The sequence below is a fragment of the Rhineura floridana genome, chromosome 4 (assembly GCF_030035675.1).
Source record: "Rhineura floridana isolate rRhiFlo1 chromosome 4, rRhiFlo1.hap2, whole genome shotgun sequence".
NCBI classification, from domain to species: domain Eukaryota; kingdom Metazoa; phylum Chordata; class Lepidosauria; order Squamata; family Rhineuridae; genus Rhineura; species Rhineura floridana.
Window position 1 is genome coordinate 202221998 of NC_084483.1, and position 12436 is coordinate 202234433.

General features: G+C 46.2%; 1 long non-coding RNA gene across 1 annotated transcript; it reads left to right on the forward strand.

Annotated features, from left to right (window-relative positions):
• Window positions 1-1928: 1928 nt before the first annotated feature.
• LOC133384543 (uncharacterized) lies at window positions 1929-4232 on the forward strand. Its single transcript, XR_009762613.1, has 3 exons — window positions 1929-2038; window positions 2781-2908; window positions 4064-4232. It is a non-coding gene; the product is annotated as an uncharacterized LOC133384543 (long non-coding RNA).
• The last annotated feature ends 8204 nt before the right edge of the window (window positions 4233-12436 follow it).

Sequence of the window (12436 nt, forward strand, 5' to 3'; positions counted from 1 at the left end):
AATATTCCAGGTTGTTTAGGGGTGGGGATGGTCCCACTTCGGTAGCACTATAGTGCAAGGGGACGCTTCCAGGTGACAATCATGCAGTGACATTGGGGGAACTTGGCAAAATTATAAATCCACCACTAATACATCCACCACTAATAATAATCAATGACATGTCCTTTCCCTTAAATATGAGACAGGCACCATCTCTGTTGGCTTTTTGGTGCCTACTGAAGACCTCCCACTTTCAACGAGCCTTTTAAGTAGAGACCTTATCCCGGTCTGCATCCGTATTGGAATTGCTTTTCAAGAATTATTGACTAGTAGAGTTGAAGGGGCCTGTAAGACCATTAAGTCTAATCCCTGCTCAGTGCAAGAATCCAATTTAAAGACTGCTGTCCAGCTGCCTCTTGGTGAATTGTTTTTTAAGATGTTTTCTTTTTAAGATGTTCTTAGTGCTTTATCATCTCTATGCTGCCCTGGACTCACTTTGGCAGGAAGGGTGAGAAATAAATTTAATAAATCATAATAAAAAATATTGCAGAATGCCCCTGCAAGAAAACATCAGTCTGGGGGTCCCCATAATCTAACCTCCGTATATGTTTTGTGCAAGGAAATCTGGATGAGCGTTCAATAAATAGGATGTCTGGAGGGGCCCTGAGAGAAAGCAAGATTGGCAGATTCATCCATTCTTATCCTAGACAAAACCAATTTCAGTCTCTGTTGCAGTGTCTGAAGGGCGTGGTGGGGACCACGTACATGACCAGACCACTGAGAGCAGGGGTGGGTGGGGAAAGCTCCCCCCTGTGGGTTGGGGAGAGACATAACTTAGCTTGAGTTCTGATTGCTGAAACAGCAATGCAAGGCCCACAAACTATGTTACTAGCTGGTGTGCTTGAGTCGAATTCTCACATCACTTTGTGCTCCAGAAGAGAAGAGAGAAGAAACATCTTGTAACACGTTTCCTCCTGAGCACTAGGGTGGTGACAATCCATACTCAGCAAAGCTGATGGCCAGGCAAGTGGCTATTTAGAAGCTTTAAAAAGGCTAATGAGATGCTAACCATTTGATGATTGATGATTGACCATGCTGGCTGGGGATGAGAGTAGTTGGAGTCCCAAAATATCCGGAATCCCAAGGGATGCCAACCCCTGCTGCAGCTCATAGTCTCCATAGATGAGTGATGGTGATGATGGTGATGAATATTATGCTACTAATGTGAATGGTGCTTTATGAAGCTCATGAGGATGACAGGTACATAATCGGAGAAGTTTACAATCTCAACATCAACACGGGGAAGGCGATATCTAGCTGTTTGGAGAAGCAGAAGGGTGGCACTTGCTGGACTTGGCAAAATGGTTTTAGCAAAAAGCCCCTGGAAGTAGCAGCACATTATGTCTTGTCACCTGGGAAACTTCCTGGGAACCTGTACAGAGAAAAATATGGCTGCTCCCAGGTACCATCATAGGGCAGAATGATGGGAGATGTTTTTGAAGCTGATATGGTTCCCACCTAACCCAACTTTCTTAGATGGTGGGGCTGTAGTTCAGTGCCAGAGAACATGATTTCTGTGTGGGGAGGTTCCCAAGTTCTGTTCCCAGTGTCTCCAGACAAGGATTGAGTCAAACTCCTGTTTGGAAAACCTGTAGATCTGCTATCATTTAAAGCAGACAACAGTGAACTCCACAGTTTGAACATAAGGCAATCACATATGTTCCTATGCCTATTTCCAGGCCCTGTCTAGATAATTTCATGCAATGTCAGGACAAGAGGATGTCACATTCAGGATATAGTTTCCTCAGAATCCCTTTTGCAATAATCTTTGCATAATGTGCATATTTGCATAATTTTGTTACCATCAAACTGCAGCGACATCACACCCAACGCCCACAAGATGTCCACACCACTCTGTGACAATATGCCCTATAAATACAAGGACCTTTCGGTCCTCTCTCCATTCTTCCATCTCCTGAGATCCCATCCAGTCTTTCAGTCATGAGGATCTTCGCCATTCTTTCAGCTATTTTCTTCATGGTGCTGATGGCTGCTCCAGGTAAACTGTGGCTCAATGGGGACTATGGGAGACTGTGCGATTGTTGCTTCCACACTCTGTAACAGGGGTTGGCATCCTCTGGGCCTCCATATATTTTATGGACTCCAACTCCCATCAGCCCCAGCCAGCACGGCCAAGGGCAGGGATGATGGGAGTCCAAGTCGAGCAACATCTCGAGAGCCACTGATTGCTCAAACTTGATCTATAGGAACTAGGCTAACCAGGAAGATTTCCCCTTTCTAGATAGGGAGTCCTTTATTCAATTAGGGCATTCCTTGACACTAAAGTTCTCAAGTGAAAACATACTTCATAATTAATATTATAATTATCTATTTGCCTCTATTTTACTATCCTGCGCAGATGAATTTTGCATTTTAACAGTTCTGCAAACCATCCAGAAAATGCTGTTATATGGGCAGTATGCAAATATAACAAACAAAATGGCTCAACTGCCCCAACTTTCCATAAGTTCTAGGAGCCCATAGGTGAGATCTTCTAATTCCCACAGATAAAATCTTACAATTTGCATACATTTGTGCCGGAGGAGTGATTCAAGTCTGCTGCAACTATTACCTTATTTTTTGGTGGTGTCCAATAGGCAAGAGGTCGCCCAAGTCCAGTATTAGAGGGAACAAGTAGAGCTTGCATCAAAATGTTACAGTTTGGAGTGCTCCTGTTTAATTTTCAAGGCAGACAACTGTGGTCGCTTCCAGGATTTTATATGTTCTTTCTCTTGGTACAGCACTTGGTCAGCAACCAAAGTCAACTGCTGAATGCCACCGTCGTGGTTGGAAGTGCTATAAGCATTGCCCAAGTGGGACAAAACACGTTGGGAGTTGTGATCGTCCTCAAGTTTGCTGCAAATAATGGGTAAGAGCTCTAGAAGAAAATCATGTCCTGTTGTCAGGAGTGTTTTGTCTATCAGCACTGTTTTGCCTAACCCAGGTGGGTGCAGCCCAGTCCAAGCATGTATCAAGACTATCTTTGAACAGACATGAGTGTATGCTGCTGCAGGAGAATATGGTACAAAATAACTGGTCTGGGCAGACAGCCAGTGTGTCATGTAAATTGTCATTAGAATGTAAGAGGAAATCCTTATATGGAGGTTAAGTGGACTGGTTGTCAAAAGAAGACACATCTGGAGCATCTGATGAGACCCTGATGAGAAGTAGCAAAAAGCACATAAGACCATGGGGCCACATTTTCCATCAGAAAAGAAAGTGTATAAAAAGCAGGGTTTTATAGCCCTCAGGGCCCCTCAGTTCTGCTAGAGTGGGAGGTCGAAGTAAGCAGGAGAACAATCCATCCATTCGTCCCTGACGTCTGGTGGGTGATGTATCATCATATCTATTTCTATGTACTTTGTAACTTTGGCTCTGTGATGTGACTTTGAGTTTAACTCAGTCCTCCAACTATTGTAACTTTTTTTAAACTAAGGTGTACCTTCAGAGTTCAAGGTGGCCTTAGCCATCATTGTGGAAACAGGAAACAGAACAATAGAAATATATATATCAGCATAAAAGAAATTGCTGGATATCCATTCAACATCAAAGTACAATTCAATCTTTTCTTGGTTAAGAAACGCATTGGCCTTTTAAAGTTGACATTAGTAGATTAAATTTGGAGGAAGGGGAGATACAGATGACTGGTATATTTCAAGTTATTCTGAATTTTTAATGAAGAAACAACATATTCTGCTGACCCAAAATTATGTAAATCAGGAGAGGCTGATCAGTGTTCCTCCAGATGTTGTTAGCCTACAATTCCCCTGACCACTGGGCATGCTAGCTCCTGGGTCTAATGAGAGTTGGAATCCAACAACATCTGGTGGGCCACAGGTTCCCCACCCCTGATTTAAATAATTAACCACTTCATTATGTGTTTCCTCTCTTCTTATATATTTAAATGAGAGTTTGTATGCATGTTTTCCTATGTCTGTGTTCAGTTTGTAAGTACTGAATATTTATATAATACAATATTTTGAAGAACTACTGAATCTAAAAGTTTTTTTTCTCTTTGGTGCAGGTAGTGTCACGTTGCTGGGTCGTCATAGTGGATTTCTGGGTTACTTCCATGCCTTGAAGATTCATTGATCCTGCTTTTTTTTGCTTTGCATTTGCGCTTTTAATGTAGCTGATCTTATGCTGAATTATTTCTGTTTACATGAATTAAAACTAAGGCATTTCAGCATCTATATTCTTGAAGAGTGCCTCTGTGTTTTGGAGAAGTGGTTTGGGGAGAAGATCTTTTCAATGTGCATCTAAGGGGCTAGCTCCTTTGCCATAGGATGTCTCTTTAAGGCAGGCAGTGCCAACATGGTGCCCTCCAGATCCTTTGGACTACAACTCCCATCATTTCTGACCACTGGACATAGTGGCTGGGGCTAATATAGAGAAATTTCCTTTCTCCAAATTTGCAGTGCAATTTCCCGGTCATGTAATGTGTACAAAAATGCATATACTAGGGCAAAGTGTGCCTATAAGTGCATACATTCGTGAAAACAACATACAAAAATGCATGGATGGGGTTGCACTCCCCTAGAAAGGCAGGACCATAGCTTGGATTCAACACTGTCCCTAGAGGCTGGGGTAGGCTCAGTGGCTAGGAGTGGCTTTTTCCAGCTACAGCTGGTTAGCTCCAAACTACTTAAAGGACAACCTTTGCCCATTGAATCTGCCCATCCAGATTCACATGGGCTGTGACCAATTGATGGGCCCCATGTCTTTGTGCCATTGTCTTCTGATACATGGTTAGTGGAAAGGCCCAGGAGAGCATTCTCCGTGACTGAGGCTCATATGTAGAAGTCCCACCCCCAGGAGTTTACATGATATTACATGTCTTTCTGGGACCCCTTTCTAAATGCTACTTGTAATTTTGGATACACTTTCTTTCACTCTGAGGCAGGGCTGGCCTCCCATTAGGCAGAGGCCACAGATTCTGTGAGACAGCGGTAAACTCCCTCTGTCCATTCCCCTCTTTGGAGGACAGAGATGTGTGTGCCCATGGCCTGTTCTGCACCCCATTAATAATCTTCTGCTCTCAGGGGCAGAAAAGATGCTAACCCATCATCATCAGTACTGAAGTAAGAGTCAACTACCAGTCCAGTCATGGAACGGGGGGGGGATCTTGTCCTTCACCTCAGAGAGCAAAATGTCTTGGACCAGCCCTGGCCTAAGGTCTACATGCTCTCATGGGCAATCTTCTGGAGGATGTGTGCCAGTGATTGGCAGGGGCAAGAAGGAGGCAGTGGCAAATATTGGGCGGAACAACAGAAGCGACTCTTACCTTTTTACAGTATGCTACATTTGAGCCATGCAAAAGTTAGAGATTTGTATGCATACGCAAACACATATATACACAGAGAGAGAAATGTAGTTTTTTATTTGCAGCAGATGTGTTCTGTTGAACCCACAATGGGGCTCATCTATGCCACATGGAAGCAGGAAAGACCTAATGCTCTATGTAATGTTTAGACCAGGCCACAGAGAAAATGCTTGGGGTTTGTGTGTATATATTAGGCAACATTGCACTTAAAACGGTGAATATTAGCAGAAAGGGGGACAAAACTGCTGATGAATTTTTAATTATTATTTAAACAATTGCAAACCAGGAAACTTAGTGAATGGCACTTAAGATAGTAAAATCGAGAAACAAAGATAAAATGACATCAACAGGTTCATTCATACCTACAAGAGGAGAAACTTTGATTGTTTGCATTTCAAAGAAAAACTACCAAATTTGCACTTTTTGAACCGACACACAAACCAAAACACAATTATCCTTCAATACCCACAGTCCTTTGAATGTTGTGATGAAGTTCTCCAAATGTGACAGGACAATTCATCCCTACATGGGCACAACCAGTTTCAATCTTTAGGCTCTGTGTGATGGGGGCTACATACATGAGCCACCCATTGCAAAGAGGCTGGGTGGGAAAAGCTCTCCCCTGGTGGAAGGGTGCAAGAGAGAGGTGATTCAGTTTGACTTTTGGTTTGCTTCAATAATCACTAAAGTCCTGTAAAACCTGTTATTTATTTATTTATTTATTTATTTATTTCGTTTCATTTCTAGACCACCCATAGCTAGTAGCTCTCTGGGTGGTGTACAAAACTGGATTAAAATACAATAATATAATAAAATCAATAACACATAGCAGCAAATTAACTAACAAAAAATTAAACGTAAAAACATTAAAATGCCTGGGAGTATAGCCAGGTCTTAACATGACGCCTAAAAGAAAGTACCGTAGGCGCCAGGCGTATCTCCTCAGGTAAGCTGTTCCAGAGTTCGGGGGCCACCATAGAAAAGGCCCTAGATCTAACAACATTCCTCCGGGCTTCCTGATGAGTTGGTACCCGGAGGAGGGCCTTAGATATTGAACGAAGTGAACGGGTAGGTTCATAGCGGGAGAGGCGTTCCACAAGGTATTGCGGTCCCACACCGTATAAGGCTTTATAGGTCAAAACCAGCACCTTGAATCTAGCTCGGAAACAGATGGGTAGCCAGTGCAAGTGGGCCAGGACAGGTGTTATATGCGCAGACCGATAGGTCCTCGTCAACAACCTGGCTGCCCCATTTTGCACTAGCTGGAGTTTCCGAACAGTCTTCAAGGGCAGCCCTATGTAGAGCGCATTACAGTAGTCCAATCTAGAAGTTACCAGAGCATGAACAACTGAGGCGAGATCGTCACTGTCTAGATAGGGGCGTAGTTGGGCTACTAGGCGAAGATGGTAAAACACATTCCGTGCCACTGAGGCCACTTGAGCCTCAAGCAACAAGGAAGGGTCAAAAAGGACCCCCAAACTACGAACCTGTTCCTTCAAGGGGAGTGTAACCCCATCTAGAACAGGATGAACATCCACCATCTGGGCAGGTAAAGGGCTCACCAACAGTGTCTCGGTCTTGTCTGGATTGAGTTTCAGTTTATTAGCTCTCAATGTTACATGCTGGCAGGCTTATGCAGAATTCTCACATCACTTTGTGCTGCAAAAGAAAAAAGAAGCAACATATTTTCCCCCTGTTCACTGGGATGGTAAAGGTAGTTAACATCCATGCTCTCACCAAAGGTGATGACCAGACAGGTGGCTTTCTTGAAGCTTGTATGCAAAGGTTTCTTCAGAATCAGCTTCATTATTCTTTCATTCATTCATTAAAAAAGAAAGCTAACAAGGTACTAAACACTTTGTTTTCTCCATAAAAGGCTATTGTGGCTGCTGCTGCTTCCATTATTATTATTATTATTATTCCTCCTCCTCCTCTTCGGATGCACACCTTAATGTGGTGAGGGGGTTTGAGAATGTTGAAGAAGCTGAGACCAATGCCATCAGGAGTTTAGACCAAGAGGCTAGACTCCTAGCAGGGGCTCCCACGGCAGAATGGTCAAAGCTGAGACACCAGACTAAGATGCATCCAAACTCAGAGGAAGGCAGTGGTAAACCACCTCTGAATATCTCTTACCACAAAAAGCCTATGAACAGAGTATCCAAAATGCAACATGAGATAGTGCTGGAAGATGAGACTCCCAGGACAGAAGGCACTCACGGAGCTACTGGGGAAGAACAAAGGACAAGTACGAGTAGCACTGTGACTAATGACGCAGCTGGGTCAAAGCCGAAAGGAAGCCTAGAGGCTGATGTGCACAGATGCGAAAGGAGAGTCCGGAGTGGTACGACGCACACAATAGGTGCCTGCAGGAAGAAGAAACCATTGCCCAAGGGAAGGAGAGGCTGCTGCTCTTGCTGCTGCTGTGCTGCTGCTGCTGCTGCTGCCGTGGGACCACCACCTCCACCACCCTTCCCAGAGGGACTTCTGCCTGGCAGGACCAGGCCCCAGGTACCCAGCCAGCTAGGACTGATTCTCACCACCTGTCCCTCTTTGGAGGGATACATAAGCTGGCTGGCTGAGGTGCCTGGGAGACCCAGTGCCTGCAGGAGGAAGAAACCATCGCCCAAGGGAAGGAGAGGCTGCTGCTCTTGCTGCTCTTGCTGCTCTTGCTGCTCTTGCTGCTCTTGCTGCTCTTGCTGCTCTTGCTGCTCTTGCTGCTCTTGCTGCTCTTGCTGCCGCCGCTGCCGCCGCTGCCGCCGCTGCCGCCGCTGCCGCCGCTGCCGCCGCTGCCGCCGCTGCCGCCGCTGCCGCCGCTGCCGCCGCTGCCGCCGCTGCCGCCGCTGCCGCCGCTGCCGCCGCTGCCGCCGCTGCCGCTACTGCTGCTGCTTTCTTTTCTTTTTCTTTTTCTTTTTTGTTGGTGTGTTGATGCAATTTGAGATGAATGGGTGCCTGATTATATGAATGTATGTCTGAGTGAGTGTGTATGTTGTATATATGGCTGTATATATGGCTGTATATATGGCTGTATATATGGCTGTATATATGGCTGTTTTTATACGTTTAATTGTTGTATATTTTAGTTGTATTATGTGCTTCGGAGATAGTTTTATCCATCAGGCGGGGAGACTTGAGGGGGCCCCAATTACCGTAGTGACGGGCAAAGGAAGGTATGGCGCTGTGAGAAGGACGTGCCAGGTAAGGGGAACGCGGTCCAGACATATTGTGGCTGTGCCTTGTTCCGGTCCTTCCCACACCCACAAGGTCATTGGTAGTCCTATCAGCCAACTCTCAGATCTCCAGTTGCTGTTATTAAATGCCAGATCGGTACATAATAAAACCTCCCTCGTCCACGATTTGATTGTGGATGAGGGTGCCGACCTGGCGTGTATAACCGAGACCTGGGTGGGTGAGCAGGGAGGAGTTGGTCTCTCTCAGCTCTGCCCACCGGGGTACTTGGTTCAGCATCATGGTAGATCTGAGGGTCGGGGAGGTGGGGTTGCTGTCGTCTATAAGAGCTCCATCTCACTCACCAAGCACCCTGTTCATTCAGTTACTGGCCTGGAGTGTTTATACCTTGTGTTGGGCCAGAGGGACAGGCTGGGAATCCTTTTGGTGTACCGCCCACCTTGCTGCCCAATGGCTTCCCTAACTGAGCTGGCGGAAGTGGTCTCGGATATATTGTTGAGGTTCCCCAGACTAATAGTACTGGGGGATTTCAACATTCATGCCGAGACCACTTTGTCTGGCACGGCTCAGGACTTCATGGCTTCCATGACAGCCATGGGGCTATCTCAATATGTTAGTGGTCCAACACATGTATCGTGGCACACTCTAGACCTTGTTTTTGCTACTGAGCATGGGGAAAGTGATCTGGATGTGGGGAGTTTTACAACACTCCCTTTGTCATGGACAGACCACTGCTTGCTGAAGTTTAGACTTTCAGTAACCTCTTCCCTCTGCAAGGGTGGGGGACCTATTAAAATGGTCTGCCCCTGGAGACTAATGGATCCTTAAGGTTTTCAAAGGGCTCTGGGGGATTTTCCGGCTGATAGGACTGGCACTCCTGCTGAAGCCCTGGTCGCTCTGTGGAATACGGAGATGACCCGGGCTGTAAACACGATCGCTCCTGCACGCCCTCTCCTGTGTAGAGCTCATACAGCTCCATGGTATACTCCGGAGCTGAGAGCGATGAAGCAAGATAGGAGGTGGCTTGAGCGGAAATGGAGACGAACTCCCGACGGATACAATTATGCGCTGGTTAGTGCTTCGACTAAGCTCTATGTAGGAGCAGTGAAGGCAGCTAAAAAACATCATTTTGCTGCCACTATTAAATCATCTCTTTGCCGCCCAGCGGAGCTCTTTCGAGTTGTCCGGGGGCTTCTCCATTCAAACCCTCCGGACACGGTGGAATCATCGGAGGCCCGCTGTAATCAGTTTGCCGATCACTTCCAGAATAAGATCTCATGTATCCACCAGGACCTAGACTCTCAAGTTATAGCAGTAGATCCTAGTGAGATGTCCGGAGCACAGTCTTGTCCTGTTTTGTTGGATGAGCTTCAGTTGGTTCAACGCGAGGATGTGGACAAGGTGCTTGGACAGGTACGTGCAACCACTTCGGTACTGGATCCTTGCCCCTCCTGGCTGATAAAAACTAGCAGGAATGGAACAGGTAGCTGGGCCAAGGAAGTGATAAATGCCTCTTTACGAGAGGGAGTGGTCCCGGGCTGTCTGAAAGAGGCAGTGGTGAGACCACTCCTGAAAAAGCCTTCCTTGGACCCAGACAATTTTAACAGCTACAGGCCAATGGCGAATGTTCCATTCCTGGGCAAGGTCTTGGAACGGGTGGTTGCTCGCCAGCTCCAGGCGCTATTGGATGAAACTGATTATCTAGATCCATTTCAATCAGGTTTTAGGCCCGGTTTTGGCACTGAGACAGCCTTGGTCGCCCTGTACGATGACCTATGTCAGGAAAGAGACAGAGGGAGTGTAACTCTGTTGATTCTCCTTGATCTCTCAGCGGCTTTTGATACCATCGACCATGGTATCCTTCTGGAGAGGCTCGCGGAGTTGGGAGTTGGAGGTACTGCTTGGCAGTGGTTCCACTCCTACTTGGCGGGTCGTCTCCAGAAGGTAGTGCTTGAGGAACATTGCTCGACACTGCGGGCTCTCCAATATGGGGTCCCGCAGGGGTCAGTTTTGTCCCCCCTGCTTTTTAATATCTACATGAAGCCGTTGGGAGAGGTCATCAGGAGTTTTGGAGTGCGTTGTCATCAGTATGCTGATGACACGCAGCTCTACTTCTCCTTTTCATCTTCTTCAGGTGAGGCTGTCGGTTTCCTGAACCGTTGCCTGGCCGCGACAATGGACTGGATGAGAGTTAACAAACTGAAGCTCAAACCAGACAAGACTGAGATGCTGTTGGTGGACGGGTTCTCTGAACGGATGGTGGATATATACCCTGTCCTGGACGGGGTTACACTCCCCCTAAAGGACCGGGTTCGTAGTCTGGGAGTCTTTTTAGACTCTTCCCTCTCACTTGAGGCTCAAGTAGCCTCGGTGGTTAGGAATGCGTTTTACCAACTTCGGTTGGTAGCCCAGCTACGTCCCTATTTGAGTGAAGAGGACCTTACATCAGTGGTACATGCTCTGGTAACCTCACGTTTGGATTACTGTAATGCACTTTACGTAGGGCTACCTTTGAAGACAGTTCGGAAGCTACAACTAGTGCAAAATGCGGCGGCCAGATTGCTGACAAGGACCAAGCAGTCCATAAGAACATAAGAACATAAGAAGAGCCTGCTGGATCAGGCCAGTGTCCCATCTAGTCCAGCATCCTGTTCTCACAGTGGCCAACCAGGTGCCTGGGGGAAGCCCGCAAGCAGGACCCAAGTGCAAGAACACTCTCCCCTCCTGAGGCTTCCGGCAACTGGTTTTCAGAAGCATGCTGCCTCTGACTAGGGTGGCAGAGCACAGCTATCATGGCTAGTAGCCATTGATAGCCCTGTCCTCCATGAATTTGTCTAATCTTCTTTTAAAGCCGTCCAAGCTGGTGGCCATTACTGCATCTTGTGGGAGCAAATTCCATAGTTGAACTATGCGCTGAGTAAAGAAGTCCTTCCTTTTGTCTGTCCTGAATCTTCCAACATTCAGCTTCTTTGAATGTCCACGAGTTCTAGTATTATGAGAGAGGGAGAAGAACTTTTCTCTATCCACTTTCTCAATGCCATGCATAATTTTATACACTTCTATCATGTCTCCTCTGACCCGCCTTTTCTCTAAACTAAAAAGCCCCAAATGCTGCAACCTTTCCTCGTAAGGGAGTCGCTCCATCCCCTTGATCATTCTGCTTGCCCTCTTCTGAACCTTTTCCAACTCTAGAATATCCTTTTTGAGATGAGGCGACCAGAACTGTACACAGTATTCCAAATGCGGCCGCACCATAGATTTATACAATGGCATTATGATATCGGCTGTTTTATTTTCAATACCTTTCCTAATTATCCCTAGCATGGAATTTGCCTTTTTCACAGCTGCCGCACACTGGGTCGACATTTTCATCGTGCTATCCACTACAATCCTGAGGTCTCTCTCCTGGTCGGTCACCGCCAGTTCAGACCCCATGAGCGTATATGTGAAATTCAGATTTTTTGCTCCAATATGCATAATTTTACACTTGTTTATATTGAATTGCATTTGCCATTTTTCTGCCCATTCACTCAGTTTGGAGAGGTCTTTTTGGAGCTCTTCGCAATCCCTTTTTGTTTTAACAACCCTGAACAATTTAGTGTCATCAGCAAACTTGGCCACTTCACTGCTCACTCCTAATTCTAGGTCATTAATGAACAAGTTGAAAAGTACAGGTCCCAATACCGATCCTTGAGGGACTCCACTTTCTACAGCCCTCCATTGGGAGAACTGTCCGTTTATTCCTACTCTCTGCTTTCTGCTTCTTAACCAATTCCTTATCCACAAGAGGACCTCTCCTCTTATTCCATGACTGCTAAGCTTCCTCAGAAGCCTTTGGTGAGGTACCTTGTCAAACGCTTTTTGAAAGTCTAAGTACACTATGTCCAC